The 24057-nt window shown below is 49.1% G+C and overlaps 1 long non-coding RNA gene across 1 annotated transcript; it reads right to left on the bottom strand.

The window, feature by feature from the left end:
• Positions 1-523: 523 nt before the first annotated feature.
• On the bottom strand, positions 524-3580 carry LOC142819085 (uncharacterized). The gene is made up of 3 exons (XR_012896783.1): positions 3446-3580; positions 875-1022; positions 524-660 (listed from the first exon to the last, which is right to left on the bottom strand). It is a non-coding gene; the product is annotated as an uncharacterized LOC142819085 (long non-coding RNA).
• Positions 3581-24057: the final 20477 nt, after the last annotated feature.

The following is a 24057-nucleotide window of genomic DNA, read 5'->3' as shown; positions in this document are numbered from 1 at the left end:
CCCTGCTGATACAGTCTGCATCTCCCCTCCCCCCCAACTCTGGCAGGAATGCCTCCCCCTTCCTCTCACAAATATTGTGAAGAACATAACATGAGGCCACCATGTGTAGGATGCTCCGCTCGCCGACGTCCAGTTGGGTGAGGAGGCGTTGGAACTGCACCTTCAGACGCCCGAAGATGCCCTCAACAACCATGTGGGTCCTGCTGAGCCTGGCATTGAACCATTCCCTGGAGTGGTCAAGGTAGCCAGAGTAGGGCTTCATAAGCCAAGGCAAGAGTGGGCAGGTCACATCCCCTACAATGCGCATGGGCAAGTCCACATCCCTGATCCTGATAGTGCAGTCAGGGAAAAAAGTGCCAGTGTGCAGCTTCTGGGAGGCACTGGAGTTGTGTCATGTGCCTGCCCCAACCACCAGACGTAGATGTCCTTAAACTGGACGTGGTAGTCCATCATGGCCTGCAGGACCGCCAAAAAGTACTCCTTCCAGTTAATGTAACAGATGCCCACTGGTTGGGGGCCCAGATGGAGAGATGGATGCCATCAATAAACCCCCACCCCACAGTTGGGAAAGCCCATGTCGGCAAAGCTGGTGACAATGGCATCCACATTGCTGAGGGTGATGATCCCGCACAGCAGGATGGCGTTGATGGCCCACACCACCTGTAGAAGAAGACAAAAAATTGCAGGGTTGCCAGAGCCCTCAGAAGGTCCCCAACCCCTCCTGCCCCCAACACAGCAGGAGCAATCCTCCACTTACCCCATCCCCCAGCAGGGCTTTGTGAAGGTGGGACTGAAAACGCTCCCAGGGAGGGGGCTTCCACCTTCCCTAAGGAACCCCATTGCATCCTGGGACAATAGCCTGGGAGCACCATACCTGCATGACCAGGGTCCCGACTGTTGACCTCCCCACACCGAACTGGTTCCTGACGAATTGGTAGCTGTCCAGCATGGTGAGCTTTCACAGCGCGATGGAGACCCACTTCTGGAGCGGGATGGCGGGTTTTATGTGAGTGTCCCATCACCTGAGGGCAGAGGTAAGTCACTCACAGAGCTCCTGAAAGGTGTCCTTCCTCATCCTGAAATTCTGGAGCCCCTGCTGCATGACAATCCAGTCCTACCAGTCGGAATTGCTATGCACCCGCCAGAAGCAGCAGTGCACTTTAGAGTTGGAGGGGTGGACGGATGGGATCCAGCAGCATGAGCTGCACCTGCAGAGATGTGAGGAGGGTCTCCAAGAGGAGCAGGGGGTTGGATTCCTTCAGGGCCTGGGAGGCAGCCTGCAGAAACTGCTGCATGAGGTGCAGCACAAGCAGCCATAGCCGTTGAGTGCGCAGAGGCAGCTCCGGCTCCATGGCTGGAGAGCTGAAGTGTCCGCAAGGACAACCAGAGCAGGCAGAGAAAAGGCTTTGCTTTCCCTCGAGGAGGTAGGCAAAGGAGAAGAGCCTGAAACATGGTTGTATAGGGGGGTCCACTAAGCACGAGCCTTCAGGGAGTGAGTGCTGTCCTGACGCCCTGCCTGAAGTGGTTCTGGGTGGCCTTAAATGCGATTCACTGTCCAATGAGTGTGTCCACTCTATGTCGAAATAGCTCAGTGCTATTTCAATAAACTTGTGGTGTGTAGAGGCGCTATTTCAAAATAAGCTATTTTGGGTTATTTCTTCTGGAATAGCTTATTCCGAAATAAGCGTGCAGTGTAGACGTAGCCTAACTGAATGGGGGAGATAACCTAGTGACAGATGATGTGGGAAAAGCTGGAGTGCTCAATGCTTTTTTTGTCTCTGTCTTCACAGACGAAGTCAGCTCCCAAACTGCTGTCCTTGGCAGCACAGTTGGGGAAGGAGGTGGCAGCCCTCAGGGTATGTCTACACTGCATCCCTAGTTCGAACTAGGGATGCAAATGGAGACAATCGAACTAGTTAATGAAGCGGGGATTTAAATATCCCGCACTCCATTAACATGATCTCGCCGGCGCGCTAGTTCGAATCACAGCTGATTCGAACCAGGAAGTGTGCACCGGGACGCGTTAGTTCGGACTAAAGCCCTTAGTCCGAACTAATGTTACTCCTCAAAAAATGAGGAGTAACATTAGTTCGGACTAAGGGCTTTAGTCCGAACTAATGCGTCCCGGCGTGCACTTCCTGGTTCGAATCAGCTGTGATTCGAACTAGCGCGCCGGCGAGATCATGTTAATGGAGCGCGGGATATTTAAATCCCCGCTTCATTAACTAGTTCGATTGTCTCCATTTGCATCCCTAGTTCGAACTAGGGATGCAGTGTAGACATACCCTCAGTGAGAAAGAACATATTGAGAACTATTTAGAAAAGCTGGACATGCACAAATCCGTGGGGCCGGATCTAATGCATCTGAGGGTGCTGAAGGAGTTGTCTGATGTGATTGCAGAGTCATTGGCCATTATCTTTGAACTCATGGTGATCTGGGAAAGTCTTGGTCTATTGGAAAAAGGCAAATGTAGTGCCCATTCTTAAAAAAAGGAAGGAGGACAATTCAGGGAACTACAGACCAGTCAGCCTGACCTCAATCCCTGGAAATATCATGGAGGGGATCCTCAAGGAATCCATTTTGAAGCACTTGGAAGAGAGGAAAGTGATCAGAAATAGTCAACATGGATTCACCAAGGGCAAGTCATGCCTTGGTTACCTTCTATGATGAGATAACTGGCTCTATGGATATGGGAAGGTGGTGGACATGCTACCCTTGACTTTAGCAAAGCTTTTGATATGGTCTCCCACAGAAGGTGGCTGTTCATGATGCACATATTTGTTCACTGGCAACTGGACAGAGACAAGTCAGTTATAATAATCCATAGCTCCTCTATAGCACTTGTTATCCATGGATCTCAAAGTGCTTTAAAAAGGAGGTCAGTATCATTGTTCCCATTTTACAGATGGGGAAACTGAAATACAGAGAAGCAACGTGACTGGCCCAGGGTTACCCTGCAACAATGCTAGAAACATAATCCAGATCTCCTGAGTCTCAGTCCAGCACTCCAGCCACTAGGTCCCACATTGCACATTAGCCATGAAACAACTGTCAGATTGTAACAAGCTTCCACCACTGCTGACTGTGGTTGGACTGGGCTAGGTGGTCTCCGGGGGAAAGGCTTTATATTCCACTAGCAGACTTACCTGACATTGTCCAGGTCCTTTAGGGCAGGGGGCTGGCGGTGTGGGATGTGCAGGACTTAGTGCAGGGCCAAGAGGATGGGGCGGGGGAATGCAGGAGGCGGGGTACAGAGGGGTGCAAGAGTGAGGATGGGGGGCAAGAAGGAGCTCCGGGGGGGGTGTGCCATCCAGCACAGGACGTTTCTCTCTCCTCAGCAACTCCCCAACGTCCAGAGGCGTTTTCTCTCCCTCCAGGCCTCTCCTTACTCAGCTACCAGGATGAGGAGGGAGGAAAAGGGTTTGGGGCAGGAGGGCTACTTACTCAGTGTGCTGGCAGGCAAGATGGTGGAGCCTCAGACCTGCTCGTCATGCCCTCGGTGGACACTCTGTAGAAGGGATCTCCTGTGGTGGCTCACTGCCTCCAGTTGCCACTTTCATATCCCATCCCTCCGAACAGCACCTGTTATGGAAAACAGTCCTTTTCCTGGGGCTTCTGGATGTCCTGGCACAACCAAACCCTGGCCTTGCTTTAAGTTAGGAGAAGAGGAAGCTGCCAACCAAATTTGGTGGTCCTAGCTCGTACCGTTTAGATGGAGTCCTTAAACAAACAGACATGCAGACAGATGCACTCTAATATAAATATATATTATCCCATAATTCCTCCAGGTCCATATCTTAAATGAATCCCTTTTCTTCAGCTCATCTCAGTCCATTCTTGAAGTAAACGAGATCTGTAACAGCCTGAAATCAAAGAATATTCAGATCAGCTGCTGAAAAGTTCTGTCATGGTTGATTAACCTATGAATTATTCAGTGCGGGAGCAGCTCTGCATTGTTCCGCAGAGACACATTGTGAGATGGGAGGGCAGCAAAGGGGGCAACTGACCCAGGGCCCAGCGATTCAAAGGGGCCTGGGGCTCTTGGACGCTGCCCCTGCTACTGCGGCATCAGTGGTGCCCAGAGCCCCGGCCCCTTTCAATTGCACTGCAGAGCTCCAGGTGGCTGGCTTGGACAGTGCATGGGGGGCAGGGGCACGGTACCGGTGGCGCTGAGGGCTGGCTGCTTCATCTGCGCAAGGCCTTGCCACTTCTGGGAGCAAAGACCAGCCCCTCCCCCCTTGCCCAGGGGCCTGGCGAGTCTATCAGCTCTCCTGCCCTTGCCCAGCAAGGTGGAAGAAGGTAAATGAAAACAAAGCCCATTTGGTATCCACAGGGCCAAGTGGTGTCCACCTAAGCACACCCGCCTTCCCACAGGTGTCTGTCCCACCTTACCTCAAAGCAACATACTCAGACGTGTCCTGTCTCCAGGGTGGTATCAGTCTGTCAGTACTTCTGCCTGGCTGCCCCTCCCTTCCCACTGCACACAATGCGGGTGAGGTTGGATCAAGCCAGTATTATAAGCTGAACCGTTCACTGCACACAGATATAGCAAAAATCCCTGGAACAGTAGAACCAGGCGGCAAAGTCGTAAGGCAAGTCCCGTCCTCACCATACTAAGCCATTTGCATTGTCCAGCAACCAGAAATCATACAAACCCCAGAACAAACACTGCATATTCTGTCAATAATTAAGAGCTCAGGCAATTCCTGAGCTCTTAATTATTTACAGAAATACAGACAGCTCTTTTTCCTAACACTTCCGCATAATATCTTTGGGTCTGTGGGGAAACAGAGCTATTTCAATTAATTAGCTACAGCAGTAATGAAGGCAATAGAAGTTCTCTCGGACATAGACACACAGGCTATAACTACACTGCAGGCTTCTTGCACAAGAACTTTTTGTGCAAGAGTTCTTGCACAAAAATTCTCGTGCAAGAGCACGTCCACACTGCCATGTGCTTTTGCACAAGAGTGTCCACGGACACTTTCTTACGCAAGAAAGCTCTGATGGCCATTTTAGCCATAAGGGTTTCTTGCACAAGAAACCCCTGTTGCCTGTCCACACATGCCTTTCTGCACAAGAGTTCTTGCGCAAAAAGGCTTATTCCTCGTGGGGAGAGGAATAACTCTTGGGCAAAAAGCCTGTGTTCTTACACTTTACTGTACTTTTTCTTGCGCAAGAACGGGCTTGTAGTGTAGACGCTCTGCAAGTTTTTGTGCAAAAACTCTGCAGTGTAGATATAGCCCCAGTCTTTGGAATGACCAGGGATCTTTACAGCAGGGAGTGGAGTGGAGTTTTTCTCACAGCCACTGATAAAGCAAGCCAGTGCTTCCTCTCAGCCTCTGCAAAGAATCAAAGCAGGACTAATGCTTTCACCGTCTCTGACACCGTGCAAAGACCTGATGTGAAGAGCTGCCCAGAAAGATCCATCTGCAGCACAGGGCAGAAGGAAGTTTTACTGGTCTCATGGATCTCTCGAATACTCCTGTGTGCCATCTGTTCATATCTTATCCATGAGCTAAGTTACAGACGTTGCTTCTGCGATGGCTTGGAATTGGCCTGAAAGCCTGCAAATATCACCTGGGCTATGTAGCTCTGGTCTCCTGCCTAATTCACAAGGGAGCATTGGACTGGATTCCCTGGGGAGGGGTGGAATGAAGCTCCTTTGTGCTTTCGTGCCTTGTGTCTTTCTTCTCTCCAGCCACTCCACACACGCACAGAGCAGAGCACGATTTTGCTGCAACTCAGTTTCAGTAAATCCCTTGTCAGTTTTCGCTGCTTAATTGCTGCCTTTCTCTAAATTGTCACTTTTCTTTCCTGCCCAAAAATGGCACTTTCCCCCCTTTCCACAAGATCACAATTATAAGGACCCAATTATAGTGATTATCCCTTAATAACCTGCCAGCAGCCATTATGGAGCTCTGGGTTTTTCATGAGATAATCACAGCCATAGGGAATGTGAGACACTCAGCTGCACTAGAGCCATGTAAATATCCTCCAGGGCTGCTGGTTATGTCCTGAGCCCACCAGGATCCTCTCAGAGGAACAGCTGGAGCAAATTTCAAAATGGGAGTTTTACCCTCCTCACCTGGGGCCTCGCCCAACTCCTAGGGAAGTCAGTGGGAGTTGCCAGGACCCAAGCACAGTTGTTCCCAATGACTGATCCACAGGCCAGCTTTGTAGATCAGGCTGTTGTGACAGGTGATCTAGGCTCACCGCCCTGCTGCTGCGCCCCACTACACTGTGGCTGCCTTCCTCCCATTCATCTCTAATAAGCCAAAGACTCTTATCACATGGCTGGAGTTCCGAGCAACACGACAGGTTAAACGGAGTCATTCAATGAGGAGTCCTGTGGCACCGTAAAGACTAACTGATTTGTCTGGCCATAAGCTTTGGTGGGCGAAAACCACTTCATCAGATGCCTCTGGCATAAGCTTTTGTGGGTTTTACCCCTGAACTTTTATGCCCAAATAAATCTGTGAGACTTTAAAGTGCCACAGGACTCTGCGTTGTTTTTGCTGATACCGACTAACAGGCCCTCTGAAACTGAGTCACCGTTACGTATAGTCCAGCAGTCTCTAAAGCAGTGGTTCCCAACCTTTTCCAGACGGGGACCCATTTTGACATGTAAGCGGGGTCAGGGTAAGCTCTACCCTGACATCTGGTGGTGAACTGTGGCGAGTGATGCAAAGAGACTTCAGGGGCTGATCTCATTTGCATAGATACACCCAATTTGCATAGACACACCCACCCCGTCTAGTATGTGCTCACAGCAGCCCAAATGGTCACTTTGGCCACTGTTGGATCCCCAGTCTCTCTGTTATTGAGGCAGGGGGGATAAAAGTGTTGTTACCCTGATTATGCAAATCAAGGACAATGGAATGGTGGAACTGTTTATGACAGAGGGATTCACCATAAACTAAGTAGCTACACAAGGGGCATGGGTTCCAAACCCAGTCAAATTGAGAGAGGCTGGGGATAGGTCCTTGTACCTGGTGGTGGGGTGGACCTGGCTGAGGGCCTAAACAACACTGATTGCATCTCCTCCTTGCTCCACTGTGGAATATCAGAACAAATTTGGATTCCACTAGGAGTCTAGTTGTGAGCTGCAGAGCTGACTTCACTGTGGGCTAATGGAGTACTAGCACCGAGGCTCCTCTATTATGAGCTGAACTTGCTGAAGAGCTGAAATCACTGTGTGCCGTGGGGAGCCTGGTGCTATGCTGCTGAGCTACTAGCAGAGCAGCTTCCAGGGACAACCAGCAGGTGCAGGTGGCCAGAAGAACGGCTGGCGGGGACGACCTGCAGCCGGTAGGAGTGGCAGCAGACAGCCAGTGGAGCAGCTGCAGGAGCAACCAACTGGGGCGTGGACCGAGATGGCTGGCAGAGTCGGACAGTTCGTGGGACAGCTGAGGTGGCTCACTGGAGTGTGGTAGAGTGACTTGCGTAGATGGCGGTGGCAGAACCCTACGGAGAGGCGGGGCCATTGGTGGACCACGTAAGGTGTATCAATCCCCGCCCCCTCCAGGTTGGGATGGTAAAACCCTGCCAGGTGAACTTTTGAACCCTGGGACTGACCTTGGGCAGAGACTTTTGGGGTGTTGGACTTTGCGACTTTGGAGGATTCGTGGCTGGGGGGAGGGTCTTTGCTCATGTTTGGTCTATGAATCCGAGTTGTGGTGTTTTCCCAAGTTCATGCTGATGTCGGTTACCTCATGTTATTAAAGGTTTGCTGCTATACTGAGGCTCTGTGCTTGCGAGAGAGAAGAATTGCCTCTTGGAGGCACCCAGAGGTGTATGTAAGATTTCCCAGGTCACTGGGTGGGAGCTCGAGCTGGTGTTGTATTACCTTGTTGGGAGGAGACCCCTAGATACTGAACCTGGCCCTTGCTGCTATTAACTCGGCCTGGCAGAAGGGTTACAGACAATTCAGGAAGACTTGGTGACCTGAGGCAATTCAAAAATGGGGGGGAGGGAGAAGAGCAGGCAGAGCCACCTGGGGAGACACTTGGAGACCCTTTTGAAATGTATTGGCCACCCATATTTGGGTCCCAACCCATAGGTTGGGAAGCCCCGCTCTAAAGCCAGGGATCAGCCTGTGCTTGATGCTCTGCAGACATGAAGGAAAGGGACAGTACCTGCTCTGAGAAACATACCATCACATCCCTATCCCTACAGAGAGCTTCACACCGGTACAGCAGGCTTCCCTGAGGCAGGCTCAGGGACTGTGCAAAGCCGGGGCTGCTCTGAGCTGTTCTGGAAGTGAATGGGGTAGCTTGAATGGCTGAAGGGAGGTGCCAGACGGGCTGTGCTCCCCCACTGCCAACCCTGCACCAATCACAGCTCAGTTGGACTCCTGTATTTTGCTCCCCCACATTCATTTGAACCCCACCACGTACCCATTCATTTGCCAACCACGAGCATTCCAAAATCATGAGTCAAGTCCCCCAAAACTGGGCGAGTGGCTTGAAAACATGAGATGAAAAAAATCACGAATTTGCAGGTGTGTTTTCTGAAATTTGCTTTCTTGTCTATAGGGTTTGTGTTTTCAAGTTTTTTCCCAACAATCACAAGAAACAGCTCAAAGAAAAATAACATGACATCAGGGACTGGGTCTAGAAGAAAAAACACCAAATACCACAAGGATCTCCTTAAAATAGCCTGTGATGGAAGCACCATCTCTGGCTTCTTTTCATTTATGGGGTTTTTTCCTGTTACCCACCTACTGCCAAATGCAGGGTGCTATTTCTTCTACCTCAGGGCCTACCTGCATTATACTGTAACTGCAACGTTTTAGCTGTGCTTTATTCAAAACTAAACATTTTGTAGAGGGAAGAGAACATGCTCCAAAGGGACTACTTAGTTCTCCTTGGCTGTGTCTAGACTGGCAAGTTTTTCCACAATATCATCTTCTTTTGCGGAAAAACTTGCCAGCTGTCTACACTGGCCGCTTGAATTTCCGCAAAAGCACTGACGATCTCATGTAAGATTGTCAGTGCTTTTCAAGAAATACTATGCTGCTCCCGTTCGGGCAAAAGTCTTTTTCCGAAAGACTTTTGCGCAAAAGGGCCAGTGTAGACAGCACAGTACTGTTTTCCGCAAAAAAGCCCCGATCGTGAAAATGGCAATTGGGGCTTTTTTGTGGAAAAGCGTCCGTGGCCAATCTAGACGCGCTTTTCCACAAAAAAGCCCCAATTGCCATTTTCACGATCGGGGCTTTTTTGCGGAAAACAGTACTGTGCTGTCTACACTGGCCCTTTTGCGCAAAAGTCTTTCGGAAAAAGACTTTTGCCCGAACGGGAGCAGCATAGTATTTCTTGAAAAGCACTGACAATCTTACATGAGATCGTCAGTGCTTTTGCGGAAATTCAAGCGGCCAGTGTAGACAGCTGGCAAGTTTTTGTGGAAAAGCGCGTCTAGATTGGCCACGGACGCTTTTCCACAAAAAGTGCTATTGCGGAGAAGCGTCCTGCCAATCTAGACATGCTTTTCCGAAAATGCTTTTAACGGAAAACTTTTCCGTTAAAAGCATTTTCGGAAAATCATGCCAGTGTAGACGTAGCCCTTGGGTGGAAGAATTAAGAATTGTGGCAGTGAAATGTCCCTTAGGGGGAGGGATAGAGGCAGTGCACCCACAAACACTGGAAGAGAAAAAAGGTAAATTACAGAAAAACCTTGGAACAGCAAGAACCCGGCTTTCAACGCAGAGGTGTTTGCTGGGGTCACAGCCTGTGCCGCAAGGCATGAACTATGCTGCTGGTTTGTCCCTGGGCTTTCGGTAATACATCAGGAGCGCTTTGACAGCCACTTGGACCACCCACAAAAAGAAATGGCCACAAACTGTCCGGCACATTGCCCGAGGGGATCGAATGTAAAGCAGCCTCCTGTCTTCAGGGCGCCACGTTGAGACAGGATGTTTTATGACGCCTTTGAAAGAGGAATGATGAGGTTTCCCTGCCATCTGTGAAATGATTAGGCCGTTCCAAGGGGAAACAACCAGTTATTTAATTGTGATCGTGATTTATGGAGCTGTTTGTCGAATGTTCCCAGGGAGAATGGTCATATTCAGGGCAAAACTGATTTGAAAATGAGACTTGTTGAGGCTTGAAAACGAAGGAGGTTAAAACTGGGGGCTAACGCCCACAGCAGCTTTTCTGTGGACGTAATGCCAATGAACCCTGATTTATAGCTGGGAGGGGCTGGTTAAGCTTCTGGCCCCTTGCTCAGGCTTTGAGCAACAACTATGGGTGTAGTTACGGACAGTTGTGAAAGGGCTTTATTTACGTGAATGCCTATTAGCCACTGGAAGTGGACTTAATCCACATAGTTTGCCTCTTCCCCAGAGGCAGGGGGTGCTGAGCCTGTATCAACCATGAACTTGAATCAGACTCACACTCTCAATTGTTTGGTCATTTTTGGTCATTCGCTCCACCATGAAGTTTTAAGACTTATGCAAAAACTCGGGGCCAGAACTTTAAAGGTATTTAGGCACGTGCCTACAGGAATTTTAACAGTGCAATGGGAGTTAGGTGCCAAGGTGCCTTTGAAAATCCCAGCAGGCACCCATCTGCACCTTTGGAAATCTGGCCCTTCGTCTCACTCGAGCAGCAGCTGAACATGCAGATGCAGGAGAGTTGAGAAGCCCAGAGTGTTCTCTCTGGGAAATAATAGGATGACTTCATCCCTGGTGTGATGCAGCTGGTATGTGGCTGGTGGGTTACATGTGCTGAGCTAACTCCTCAGTCTAAAGCAGATAACTGATTGTTTTGACTTAAAGGATGTGCTCAGGGACAAGACTGTTCCACAATTTGTGGTGAGTCCCTCTGAGTAGAGTCCTGCGCAAATACAACAGGGCTGTGTCTAGACTGGAAAGATTTTCCGCAAAAGTAAATGCTTTTGCGGAAAAACTTGCCAGCTGTCTACACTGGTCGCTTGAATTTCTGCAAGAACACTGACGATCTCATGTAAGAAATCAGTGCTTCTTGTGGAAATACTATGCTGCTCCCGTTCGGGCAAAAGTCCTTTTACCCAAAGCTTTTGCGCAAAAGGGCCAGTGTAGACAGCTCAGATTTGTTTTGCACAAAAAAGCCCCGATCGCGAAAATGGCGATCGGGGCTTTTTTGCAGAAAGCACGTCTAGATTGGCACGGACGCTTTTCTGCAAAAAGTGCTTTTGCGGAAAAGCGTCCATGCCAATCTAGACGCTCTTTTCCACAGATGCTTTTAACGGAAAAGTTTTCCGTTAAAAGCATTTGCGGAAACTCATGCCAGTCTAGACGTAGCCCAGTTGTATCCACATGCACATTTGTAGCCTCAAAAATGAGCGGTGGATATCTGCATTGACACGTGCTGATGCAGATACCTCTGGATATAAAGCTGATATCTGCATAGTTCTCTTGTGTTGCCAAAAGGACTTTTATAGGCTCATCTGGTCAGCTCCTCCCTTTGTCACTTACTTAGAGAACAGGAACCAGCGTTATTCCTGTTTTTTCAACACACTCAATGTTGGAAGGACAATAAGAACGTCAGAAGTTTCAGGTTCAGTACAAAAGGAAACAGCTCCTGCTACTATTGCATAACAGCACTAGTGAAGAGGAAAGACAGTCCATCCAGAAGTCACTGCTAAGCCGTTCCCTTGCGGAAATGGAGGAGAAACAGTTTCACTGTGAGGATGAAGAAGAGGACTGTGCAGAAACAGACTGAATATAAACTTTAAATCTAATGTAGTGCTTTCTGTAAGGCAATGGGAAAACTACCCTGTTAAAAGATGTCTTGAGCTTTCCGCCGTGTGCTGAGTAAATGAGAATCAAGGCATCTCTTCAACTATATTTTGATCTTGTGAAAATAAAGCAAATTAGGAGGCTGGAGCAAATGATTTATGAGAAGAGGGTGAGGGATTTGGGCTTATTTAGTGTACAGAAGAGAAGACTAAGGGGGGATTTAATAGCAGCCTTCAACTTCCTGAAGGGGGGTTCCAAAGAGGATGGAGAGAGGCTGTTCTCAGTGGTGACAAATGACAGAATGAGGAGCAATGGTCTCAAGCTACAGTGGGGGGTGGAGGGTATCTAGGTTGGATATTAGAAAAACCTATTTTCGGAGGAGGGTGGGGAAGCACTGGGATGGGTTCCGTAGGAATGGGGTGGAATCTCCATCCCTAGAGGTTTTTAAGACTCAATGACCACCTGAAGTCTCTTCCAACCTGTTGATTCTAGGATTCTATGAAACCTGCAGGGTTCTAGATACAAAATGTTTATCTGCATCTGCATCCATGTCCTCAAAAATGAGCCGTGGATACCCACATTGCCGGTACCTGTGGAAATAAAGTGGATAGCCGAGGATTTGCAGGGCTCTATCTCTCAGGCTTATTTGAATCAGCTTCTGAAAGAGCAATGCAGGCAGAAAACCAAACCCTCCACCTCCTCCTTGCAGCTCAACCCTTCACATGGTCAAGAAAAGGTAGCTACACGCCCACTCCATCATAAAGCCCCCTCCCAATGCAAAGGAGCACATGACAACAGCACTAGTAGGTGGCATACGAGGTACAAACAACAACTTTTATCTCTCTGGCCTATTTCAGCCTAAGGAACCTGATAGCACTGTAGTCCATAATTACGAAGCAGCCCCGTCTGGGGACTGCACAGCAGGGATGTATCTGCAAAGCTGGCCCGTACTGTCCCCAAAAGTGCCAAGGCAGCAGGGAGCAGTGGCTGAGCTCACCTGCAAAAGATCCTTAACAGCATGATCCAGCTTTGGATAACTAAGATCTGAGACAACTGCTAGAATCCGAGCTGGTTGCTCAAGGGAGTGTAGGTATTTCAAGCCAGATGTTTAGCTCACTAAGCCAACAGCCAAGGAGCCGGAGGTGGGTGGACCTCAGCATGCGAATGAGTGAATATCCTGTACCCTTGCAAAGATCAGGGTCAAGTTAAAACCTGGAACAGGATGTGCCCTGACAGCTATTTTCAATCATCCCAGACTCCCCGCTCCAGAGCCAGAGTGCGGCACCCGAGAGAGGGTATAAAGTAATGTGTTCTTCCACGGAGGAGTTTGCATTGTTGTAATTCTTCTGCACTGCCAAGAGATGGAAACCATCACGTGCTTCCCTGAGATGGCATTAACCCTTCGTAGTACATGCAGGAGCACAGTCTGGATGCTGCTTCACATGGACGGAGCCAGATCCCTGCTGGATCACCTTGCAGAGTCATGAAGAATTGCCTGCCCTGTACCCTGCAAGCACAAGGGGTGACTCTCTCCTCCTGGGTCAATAATCCTAGCCTGTTAGCAGAGCTGACAAGGGGTGACATTGTTGCGGGGCACATGGATGAGGAGCTCTGCCAGCAGATTGTTTTCAGCACAACCTGGAAATTCCATTAAGAGGCGTTTTGGAAGAAAACATCTGCCAAGATCATCAGCCTGCATTTCTATCCAGCTCTCTGCCTGTGATTTCTAACCTGGTATCTCATTAGGTAGCCCCAGGGAAAATACAGGAGTCAAGAAGCATTTCCAAAAACACCGTAACAGAACCCCAGTTGCCTGGGATTTGTGTCATCACATCAGAGGCAGCAGGATAGGAACATGGACCCTTCTGCTCCAAAAACACCAGGGCTGCATCTAGATTTTCCAGAAATGCTTTTAACAGAAAAGTTTTCCGTTAAAAGCATTTTCGGAACAGAGCGTCTAGATTGGCACGGACGCTTTTCCACAAAAGCACTTTTTGCAGAAAAGCGTCTGTGCCAATCTAGACGTTCTTTTCCGCAAAAAAGCCCCGATCGCCATTTTCAGAAAAAGTTTTACACAAAAGGGACTTTTGCCCGAACGGGAGCAGAATAGTATTTCCACAAGAAGCACTGATTTCTTACAGTAGGAAGTCAGTGCTTTTGCGGAAATTCAAGCAGCCAGTGTAGATAGCTGGCAAGTTTTTCCGGAAAAGTGGCTGATTTTCCGGAAAAACTGGCCAGTCTAGACACAGCCCAGCTGAAGGAAAAGCACTTTCCACCACAGGAGGCCTAAGGCTCATGACACTTTTTTGACCACCCTGTAGCCAACAGCTTCTCCTTGAGGGTAGAGGCCAGCGGTATCCTGAAACAGTGCTGTAGTGTAGACATAGCCTTACTGTCTTCAAAAACACCTTTCAGAGGTTTGCTGGGCTACAAAAAGGTAAGAGAAATCCTGGGTTATCCAGCCATGTGTTTCAAATGGATCCCTCAGCTGCATGGGTTAAGGAGGCTGAGAACTGACTGGAGGGTGAATGTCCAGAGAGCAGGATTGCAATCTCATTTGAAGGCGTGTTTTGTTTTGTTTTGTTTGTAACAATTTCTGTTATCTCTGCTCAGTCCTTACATCACCATTCTCTGTAATGGCCATGCTTTGTGTTACTCTGAACCATCTCTGTGCTGGCTATTAAGGTAAAGAATGGCCTTACCCTCTGGGCTGGAGTGTATACTGTCTCTCTGGAGACAGTGGACATAATGAGTCCTGTGAGTATCCAGGGAGAGAGACTGGACGCAACGGGTGACGTCTCTGGGGACCTTGGGATCTGGGGTTCACTGCACATTCCCGTAAGGCCTGGGCTAGACTGGCAGGCTCACAGAGTCTGCTGGCCAAGTGCACAGACTGGTGTGGCAAGGAAGTAACACACAGTTTAAGCTCCAGGAAAGCTCTCTCTTGCTCAGGCAGGGAGGTAACAGCAGTTTATGGCTCTGAGCACCTTGAGGGAAGTATCCCAAGGTTATCTATCCAAATATACACGTTGTTCACCTGGGGATCCACTCCCCACAGGGAGGGCACCAACAGGGTGCAGGGCATTACGAGCACCTTCCCCTTTCTTTGTGGCAGACTCAAAGCCAAAGGAGAGTGGGTCCAAACTATGCAGCCATGGGTTGGAAAAGGTTGATAATCCCTGGCTGGATATGTAGTATTGAACTGCCCTGGAGCCAGATGAACTTAACTCATGAACTGAATTGCCTTTTGGGAAGAAAACTGCAGAGCAAAAGGGCAGTAAGAAGGTTTGAGGAGTCCTGCTCATTGTGTGAACCCAAACGCCGTCTGCAAGGTCAAACATTCACATTTTCCAAGGCCAGATGGGAGCACAGGTGAGTGCTAACAAGGAGTTTGGAGAGGGAGTTCTCCAGGTAAAGGAGAAGCAGATACAGAACTCTTGAGGCAAGTGTGTTTTGTTATTGGGGCTTTCTTACTATATGCTGAGCTTGTGTTTGTTTGGTGTGTGGTGGTGGTGGGTTTTTTCTTTTCTTTCCCTGTTTGAGTGAGGCTTTAGAGATGGAGATCTCCAGGTAGAGAAGAAGCAGATACAGGAGTCTTGAGGGAAGTGGGTGTTGTGTTTGGGGCTTTCTTGCTGTGTGCTGAGCTTGTGTTTGTGAGTGAGGGTTGGTGTGTGTTCTTTTTGGTTTTTGTTTATTTATTTATTTATTTATTTATTTTCCCCTGTGTTTGAGAGTGAGGCTTTTTTTTTCCCACCTCCCCCTCCCTTTGATGGAGTTTGTGCTGTGATTGGCTGTGATTGGCAGGTGGAAACTGTTGGCTTCTAATTAAAGTTTGAATTCTAGAAGCCTCTGCTGATTGGCTGAGCCTTGGTAGGGGGAGGGGCTTTATAAGGCAGTGGGCAAGCGACCAAGGAGCTTGCCCACTGAACAGGTGATTGCTAACAGGGAGTTTTGAGAGGGAGTTTGGAAGGGGAGAGGGAAGGGTGGGATGATCTCTTGCCTTTCTTTTTAAATCCCTTTTCCAGGACAGCAGCGATGGTTGGTGATGGGTCTGCTGTTGTTACCTGCATAGCGTGTGCCATGTTTGTCTTCCTCCCGGAAGGAAGAACAGATTTCATCTGCACCAAGTGCAAGCTGGTCGACATTTTGGAAGAAAAAATTAGAGGACTGGAGGCCCAAGTGTCGACCTTACGCTTGATCAGAGAGGATGAAGACTTCCTCGATAGAAGGCAGCATTTAATCCTTCAAGCACGGCAGGCAGAAGAGCCAGAGAGGGCAGTACGTGACCAAGAAGAGAACTGGAAGCATGTAACTTCCAGAAGGGGAAAAAGGCCAGCACGGGAATCCCCCGATGCTATAGAGGTAAGCAATCGCTTTCAAGCTCTCTCCACAGGCTCTGCAGTGCTGAAAGCTCTGGAAGGGACCTCACAAGGAAGAAACCAGAAGGGAACACCATCTACTGGAAGGCATGGGATGCGTAGTCCTACGGATGGGGGTTCCACAGCTACCACCCCCAAAAGGAAATGACGGGTGGGGGTGGTCGGGGACTCCCTCCTAAGAGGGACTGAGCCATCCCTCTGCCGTCCGGACCTGGAATCTCGAGAGGTGTGCTGCTTACCGGGAGCTCGCATTCAGGATGTCACTGAGGGTATGTCTACACTACCACCCTAGTTCGAACTAGGAGGGTAATGTAGGCATACCGCACTTGCAAATGAAGCCCGGGATTTGAATTTCCCGGGCTTCATTTGCATAAACTGGGCGCCGCCATTTTTAAATCCCTGCTCGTTCGAACCCCGTGCCGCGCGGTTACACGCGGCACGAGCTAGGTAGTTCGGACTAGGCTTCCTAGTCCGAACTACCTAGTTCGTGCCGCGTGTAGCCGCGCGGCACGGGGTTCAAACGAGCAGGGATTTTAAAATGGAGGCGCCCAGTTTATGCAAATGAAGCCCGGGAAATTCAAATCCCGGGCTTCATTTGCAAGTGCGGTATGCCTACATTACCCTCCTAGTTTGAACTAGCGGGGTAGTGTAGACATACCCTGAGAGGCTTACCAAGCTGATCAAACCTTCAGATCGCTACCCCTTCCTGCTTCTCCACGTGGGAACTAATGATACGGCCAAGAATGATCTTGAGCGTGTTACTGTCTGCTTTGGTCTTAACTATCCTTAGCAGTTTGATATTATCTGCAAATTTTGCCACCTCACTGTTTACCCCTGTGATGTGTGATGTGCCGTTAACTGAAGTTTTCTAGCTTGTCAGATGTATAGGCTAAAGCTCCAATTAACACAACTCATCAGCTGTTAACATGATCAGTGGGGACATACTAGCTGCACTGGAGCATGGCTAGTTCTCTAAAGTCTACTCACTGGCTCCAGGTGTCCAGAAAGGACAGACGAGTTCTCCCACAATCTACCGGGAAAGGATCCATAAAGAGTCTCAGCTTATGGTTGTGCAGTGGACTATGGGGTTGTCCCCCCCAGAAGTATCAGAACCACACACAAGTGAATGCAGCACCCATGTGGACTCAGTAACTGAAGAGTCATTTTACAAACTGGCTGCTCTCTCTCTCAAGCCAGTAAGCCGATTCCGGAATAAACTCCTTTCTTCGAATTGCCAGTTAAACTTCATTCCAAGTCCACTCCAAGCCAAACCTCCCTTCAGACCTAGGCTCATTCCGGGTTTAACTGGTAATTCGAAGGGGTTTATTTCGGAATCGTCCTTCTCTGCCGCATGTAGATGCAGGCAGTTCTTCTGGGCTAGTCAATTTCCAAAATGGCGACCGCCTGGGAGCATGCTAATGATATTTAAATCCCGCGCTGCATTTGCAATTTCGGTCGCCCTCATTAGCCTCCCTAGTTTAAACTAGGGGGCTAGTGTAGTCAGACCCTCACTCCTTTTGCTGCCTGTATAGTGGCAGTCCAGAACTCGCTCTTGGGGAAGTCAGGTGCAGTTGGGGAAGTTTGCAATTGCTGCATTTGGAGCCATAGCAAACTTCCTGAGTGTTTATTCATATAATGCAAAAAATCATTTCCTACTGGATGATGATTTGCACTCTCTGTTCCCATGGAAACAATTCCGATATTTCATATGAATGGCTAATACAAGCCTCAAGAGCATTGTTCACGTCATCACAATAAACTGCAGGCCAGTGATTACATGGGAACAATTCATAAACTTTGGCAACAAGCACGTGGAAATTAATAGCCGGGTGCCTACAACAGATAAATACAGTGGGCCCAACTCACTGATGCCATGTGTGAATAGCCATGCGTAGCACAGTGAGATATAACATCAAGTGAGGGGAAAAGAATCCTTCCCCAAGGCCACATGGTATTTGGTGCAGCCAAAAGGTGCTGGGGAGTTGATTTATACAACATTCCTTGTCAACGTCAGCACGGACTGTTGGTGGACTAACACCGTGTGATATGAATCTTCCTGATCTGCAATCCAACACCTTCCTGCATGACTCACTCCAATCTCTGTTATGGTGAAAATTTAAACCCCTTGTGCGTGAATTGGCAAAGGACTACATGAAGATTTTAGCCACATGCCTCAGGGATCGGTGCACAGCTAGCCAAACCCAATGGACTGAATGAGATGTCACCTGACCCCCCGAGCACCTTGCAAATGTTTCTCAAAGCTACAAGCTACTTCAGTAGAATCAACATCTTAACCCAAGAGAAAGTGCACTTGGATACAATAAGAATGTTTTGAATGGTAAGTTATTTGCTAAAGCTTGGCCTGTTCAAATACACTGGGTCCAAGATCTTGGAATTGCTTAGAAGTTCAGGTCCCATTCTTCTAGTTTTGCTGCAAGTTCATGCTTTCTGATTCCAAACTGAGGCTCTGTCTACATGGGGAAGGTTTGGTGACAAAAGTGCTGTCGACATGAAAAGTCACCAAACGTGAAAACTGGTCAACATTTCATGGCCACATTGCTAGCTTTCTGATGACGGACAGAGCAAAGAACGTGGGTAAGCATCCCGCAGTGCAGTGTTGTGGGAAGGCCGAGCTGACCCCTGCATTTCTTGGGATTCCTCATAACTCTGTGAGCTCTCTGTGCTGAAGATGTCAAAGTAGCACAGCAGTCTCTCCAGCCCACCCCTGCAGACTGCTGCATTACTAGCAAGGCAGAACAGAAGCATTCCATTGATTGGCTCGTTGTTTGCTCCCCAAACAGAGCAGCTCACTCAGCTGTCAGATACTGCCCAGAGCTTTGAAAGGGGAGGGGTGCATGCCTGCAGGACAACAGAGATCATAAAATACTGAGCATGGCCACAGAAGCAGCCTGAGACAGGCTGCAGCAGCTGGCGCCCCAGGCAGAACAGGCAATCGGCACCCTTGCCTGCATGGCCATCAATGGGCTGTCGATGGGGTGACATCATCATTGGGCACTCCCGGGCACCCCATGATGTAATCATCGGGTGCCATTGAAGGCAGCGCCCTAGGTGACGGCCAAGTCGGCCTATAGACACTGGCCGCCCCTGCACAGTCAACAGGACTGCCATTATGGGATATTAGCAGAAGCCAGTTCTCTTGACAAAACAAACAGCAGAGTAAACGCTGGCTCTTTGTTGACTATAAAGGGAGGGGAAAAGACAAAAGTCTGTAGCAGGGTGGAAGTTTTTTGTCACCAAAAGTGGGTGCTTTTCCTCACAAAAGTTCCATTGCAGTGTAAACATTCTCACTGTTTTGTTGCCAAAGTTTTGATGACAAAATGTGGCCGTGTAGGCAAGCCCTGACTCCATTCAAATCCTTTGCAGTTTGAAATGCCTCTTTCAAGAAAGCATTTGGGTTCTGGAGCCCATGCTGTAAGCAGATTGCAGCACATTCTACCAGCTGTTTTCCTCTTCTCACATACAGGTGTCATCTGGCCTGGGATAGTATGACTTCCTCATTCAGTGTCACAAAAGTGAATTTTTAAGCGATGTCTTGTAAAGCAAAGCAAAGAATCTGAATGTGATAAATGGCCCAAGAATACAAGACTTAACTGTTATTTGCCAAACAGCACATACAATCTCAAGAAAAATATGTTCTAAGCAACAATACGGGTTTGAAAAATGTGATCAGAGATAATTCATTTATTCTCATGCCATCTAGACATGTTTTGAAGTTTGAAACCTACCCTAAAGAAATCTCTTTTCCTATGGAAATTCTAAGATGTTTGCACTCTGTGAGGCATGATGAGCAAGTGGCATTTGTGTCTTTGTGTGACACAGCCGTGTCCTATCCACAGCTAATCAACACTTCTTGAAACTCAGTTGGAGCATTTATTCTTGTGCTGTTCACTGCAATTTTACAGACTCATCATTACTTGGGGAACAGCTCAGAATCATAAACATATTCAAGCAAATCATTACTCTTCTTGCCCAATTTACTAGCCGACAAGCAAAGTTCATCCTGTAAGTTATTGGAAGTAAATGATTGGGCCAAAGAAAAGATTGGAGGATTGGGCCAAAAGAACTCTGAACAGGTTCAACAAAGACAAGTGCAGAGTCCTGCACTTGGGACGGAAGAATCCCAAGCATTGTTACAGGCTGCGGATCAAATGGCTAAGCAGCAGTTCTTCAGAAAAGGACCTGGGGATTACAGTGGATGAGAAGCTGGATATGAGTCAACTGGGTGCGCTTGTAGCCAAGAAGGCTAATGGCATAAAAAGGGCATTGCCAGCAGATCTAGAGAAGTGATTATTCCTCTCTGTTTGGCACTGCTAAGCCCACATCTGGGCTGTGTCTAGACTGGCAAGTTTTTCCGCAAAAGCAGCTGTCTACACTGGCCGCTTGAATTTCCGCAAGAACATTGACTTCCTACTGTCTGAAATCAGTGCTTCTTGCGGAAATACTGTGCAAAGCTTTTGTGCAAAAGGGCCAGTGTAGACAGCTCAGATTTGTTTTGCGCAAAAAAGCCCCGATCGCGAAAATGGTGATCAGGGCTTTTTTGCAGAAAAGCGCGTCTAGATTGGCCACGGATGCTTTTCTGCAAAAAGTGCTTTTGTGGAAAAGCATCTGTGCCAATCTAGACATTCTTTTCCACAAATGCTTTTAACGGAAAACTGTTCCATTAAAAGCATTTGCGGAAAATCATGCCAGTCTAGACGTAGCCCTGGAGTATTGTGTCTGGTTTCCCACACACACACACACACACACACACACACACACACACACTACAGAAAGGATGTGGACACATTGGAGAGAGTCCAGTGAAGGTCAACAATAATGATTAGGGGGCTGGAGCACATGACCTATGAGGAGAGGCTGAGGGATTTGGGATTATTTCGTCTACAGAAAAGGAGAGTGAGGGGGAGGGATTTAATAGCAGCCTTCAACTCCCTGAATGGGGGTTCCAAAGAGGATGGAGAGAGGCTGTTCTCAGTGGTGACTGAGGGTATGTCTACACTACCACCCTAGTTCGAACTAGGGTGGTAATGTAGGCATACCGCACTTGCAAATGAAGCCCGGGATTTGAATTTCCCGGGCTTCATTTGCATAAGCCGGCCGGCGCCATTTTTAAATGCCGGCTTGTTCGAACCCTGTACAGATAGTTCGGAATGGCTTGCTAGTTCGAACTATCTAGCCCGTGCCGCATGTAGCTGCGCGGCACGGGGTTCGAACAAGCCGGCATTTAAAAATGGCGCCGGCCGGCTTATGCAAATGAAGCCCGGGAAATTCAAATCCCGGGCTTCATTTGCAAGTGTGGTATGGCTACATTACCACCCTAGTTCGAACTAGGGTGGTAGTGTAGACATACCCAAAATGAGGAGTAATGGTCTCAGTCACAGTGGGGGAGGTCTAGGTTTGATATTAGGGTGGTGAAGCCCTATACTAGAAGTACCTCGGGAGGTGATGGAATCTACTTCCCTAGAGGCTTTTATTCCTGGCTTGACAAAGCCCTGGCTGGGATGATTTAGTTGGGGTTGGTCCTGCTTTGGGCAAGGGGTTGGACTCGATGACCGCCTGAGGTCTCTGCCAGCCTTATGTTTCTGTGATTTTATGACTCCTCTTGTCCTCATTTTGAGTTAAATCAATACATGAATCAATAAAGTACTTTGGGCACCCTAGAATGAAAAACACAAATGACGAGAGCAGAATGTTGTGTTTTTATGGCAGATATGCAAACTTGAAGCAAAGTGACAGATTAGGGCCTTCTCTAAATGGTAAATTAGCCCTAGTTTCAACCATCAGTGGGAGCACTGGATTGGAATTCAGAAGACTGGGGTCTAGCCACAACTCTGCCACTAGTCAACTGGGTGACCCTGGGCAAGTCACTTCCTCCTTCTGTATTTCAGTTTCCCTGTGACATTACATGCCATGTTCCTTATGAAAATACTAGCAGAGGTACCCAGCACTGCTGGGGTCTGTAACTGAAGAATGTTTTTTAAAAATGAAAACTATACATGTGTTATTTCAATGACTGTATTTTTCAAAAATGAAGGCTGGCTTGAGAGTTGGGGGGTGAGAAGGGACAGGAGGTAGGTGGCTTAGGGCAGATTTGGAGGTGTGGGGGGCTCAGGGCATGAGGAAGGGGATGCTGTCACGTTGCTGAATTGGAGGGAAGCAGCCAGATCGCTGCTGCACCCCTAGGTGGGGGTGTTGGCCCCAGAAATTGGTGCGGGGGGAGCCATGTGGGGTATTGAATGGGAGATTATTGTTTGTTGATCTTATGTACGCTATTTATGTGAGTGTATAATGTCTGTGTGTGTAGGTAGGAATCTGTAATCTGTGTGGAAGCTGAATATTTCTGTGAATGTGCTTAAGCATGGCTATGGACAGGCTGAGTAGCAAAGCCCTGTGGAACAATGGCTCTCAATAGGCTATGGACACACCCAAAGAATGGGATTTGTCACCTGAGGGCAGCCAGCAGGAAACATAGAGATTGGCCTCTGACCAGGTGACTTGCTGCACACAAGAAGAGGCCAGGAAGGAGTATAAAGAGGCCATGTGGTCGATGCCATTTTGTTCTCAGCTCAGCACTTCATCCCAGAGGCAGCATTGCAGGGATTGAAGAGCCCGGAAGACCTGTGAACCCATCCTGATCGTAGGATGTGCAATAAGAACTTTTAAACCAGCAGCTGCAACATCTCTGCTAGAGCCTGCATCGAGGACTGGGAAATTCGGTGCATGTAACGTACTGTACTTTAATAACCTTACTCTCATGCTTTTCTTTCCTGTAATAATAAACCTTTAGATATAGATTCTAAAGGATTGGCCCAGCGTGATTTGTGGGTAAGGTCCAGAGGGTAAATTGACCAGGGATCTGTGGCTGGTTTCTTGGAACCGGACAGAACTTGTTCGGGGTAGGTGGGATTGGTTGCTAGGACCCCCCACCTGTGTATAGGCCCGGGGCCATCTGGGGCACGGATATTGCTGGGGTGTCAGAGGGGTTTTGCTCGGGAGGCTTCAGGTAGGCTGCTGAAGCGCTCTGTGAGACTGGTTTGTGGCCTGTTTGGAGAGGTCGCCAGTCAGGGGGACTGTAAAGAGCCCCGGATTTGAGCAATTCGCCCTGAGCGGATGCCCTAAGCTGTGCCCAGACACGGCCCGGTCCGTCACAGATGCTAAAGTCAAGGCATGTGGGAGGTGCAGGACTCAGGACAGGGAGCTGGGAGGTGCATATGGGCTTACTGGGGTCCCCATGTTGGCAAGGGTGGCACTGCTCCTGTGGAGTTGGGGCAGTGCCCTGCCAGCGGCCCCCCCTACAGTTGCTCTCCCCCATGGCCAACAGGCTGTCTGTGGGAACCAGACTCCAGAGGCTACTGCCCCCTCCAGCACCACCAGGGCCTGCAGGCTGGGAGGGGTGAGGCTCCGGGGGGGGGGCTGCTCCCTCCACCTACTCCCCATGGCCTGAAGGCTATCTGCAGGGGTTGAAGCTCCAGGGCTGCCCTCTCCTGCAGTGCCCCTCCCCCCACCGCCTTCAGGGTGTCTGGGGAGGGGCCAGGCTCCAGGGGCTTCCCCCTTTCAGCTGCACCCTTTCCAGCAGCTCCCCCTCCAGCATGCCCCACCCCCCGCGACCTGCAGGCTGTTGGGGGGGTAAACTTCTGGGGGCTTGCCCTCTTCAGTGGCCCCTCATGGCCTGCAGGCTCTTTCCGGGGGGGGACAAGCTCCAGGTTTGGGGCAGGGGAACCCCTTGTTAGTGTGCTGGCAGGCACAGTGGCCTTGCTGGCCACTCTCTACCTGCTGCTGCTGGCCCCAGTGGCCACTTTCAGTATTTCTGCCTTTTCCTCTCTCTGCCCCTCCCTTCCCATGTTATGGGAATGTAGCCAGACAGGAACCCCCTTGTAACATCCATTTTTGCTTGCCTGGAGCATCCAGGGCACACAGAGCAGAAGGCCCAGGCTGTGTGA

Source organism: Pelodiscus sinensis, chromosome 20 (assembly GCF_049634645.1).
Source record: "Pelodiscus sinensis isolate JC-2024 chromosome 20, ASM4963464v1, whole genome shotgun sequence".
Classification (NCBI taxonomy): Eukaryota; Metazoa; Chordata; order Testudines; family Trionychidae; genus Pelodiscus; species Pelodiscus sinensis.
The sequence above is the reverse complement of the archived record's forward strand: the minus strand, read 5'-3'. Positions and strand labels throughout refer to the sequence as shown.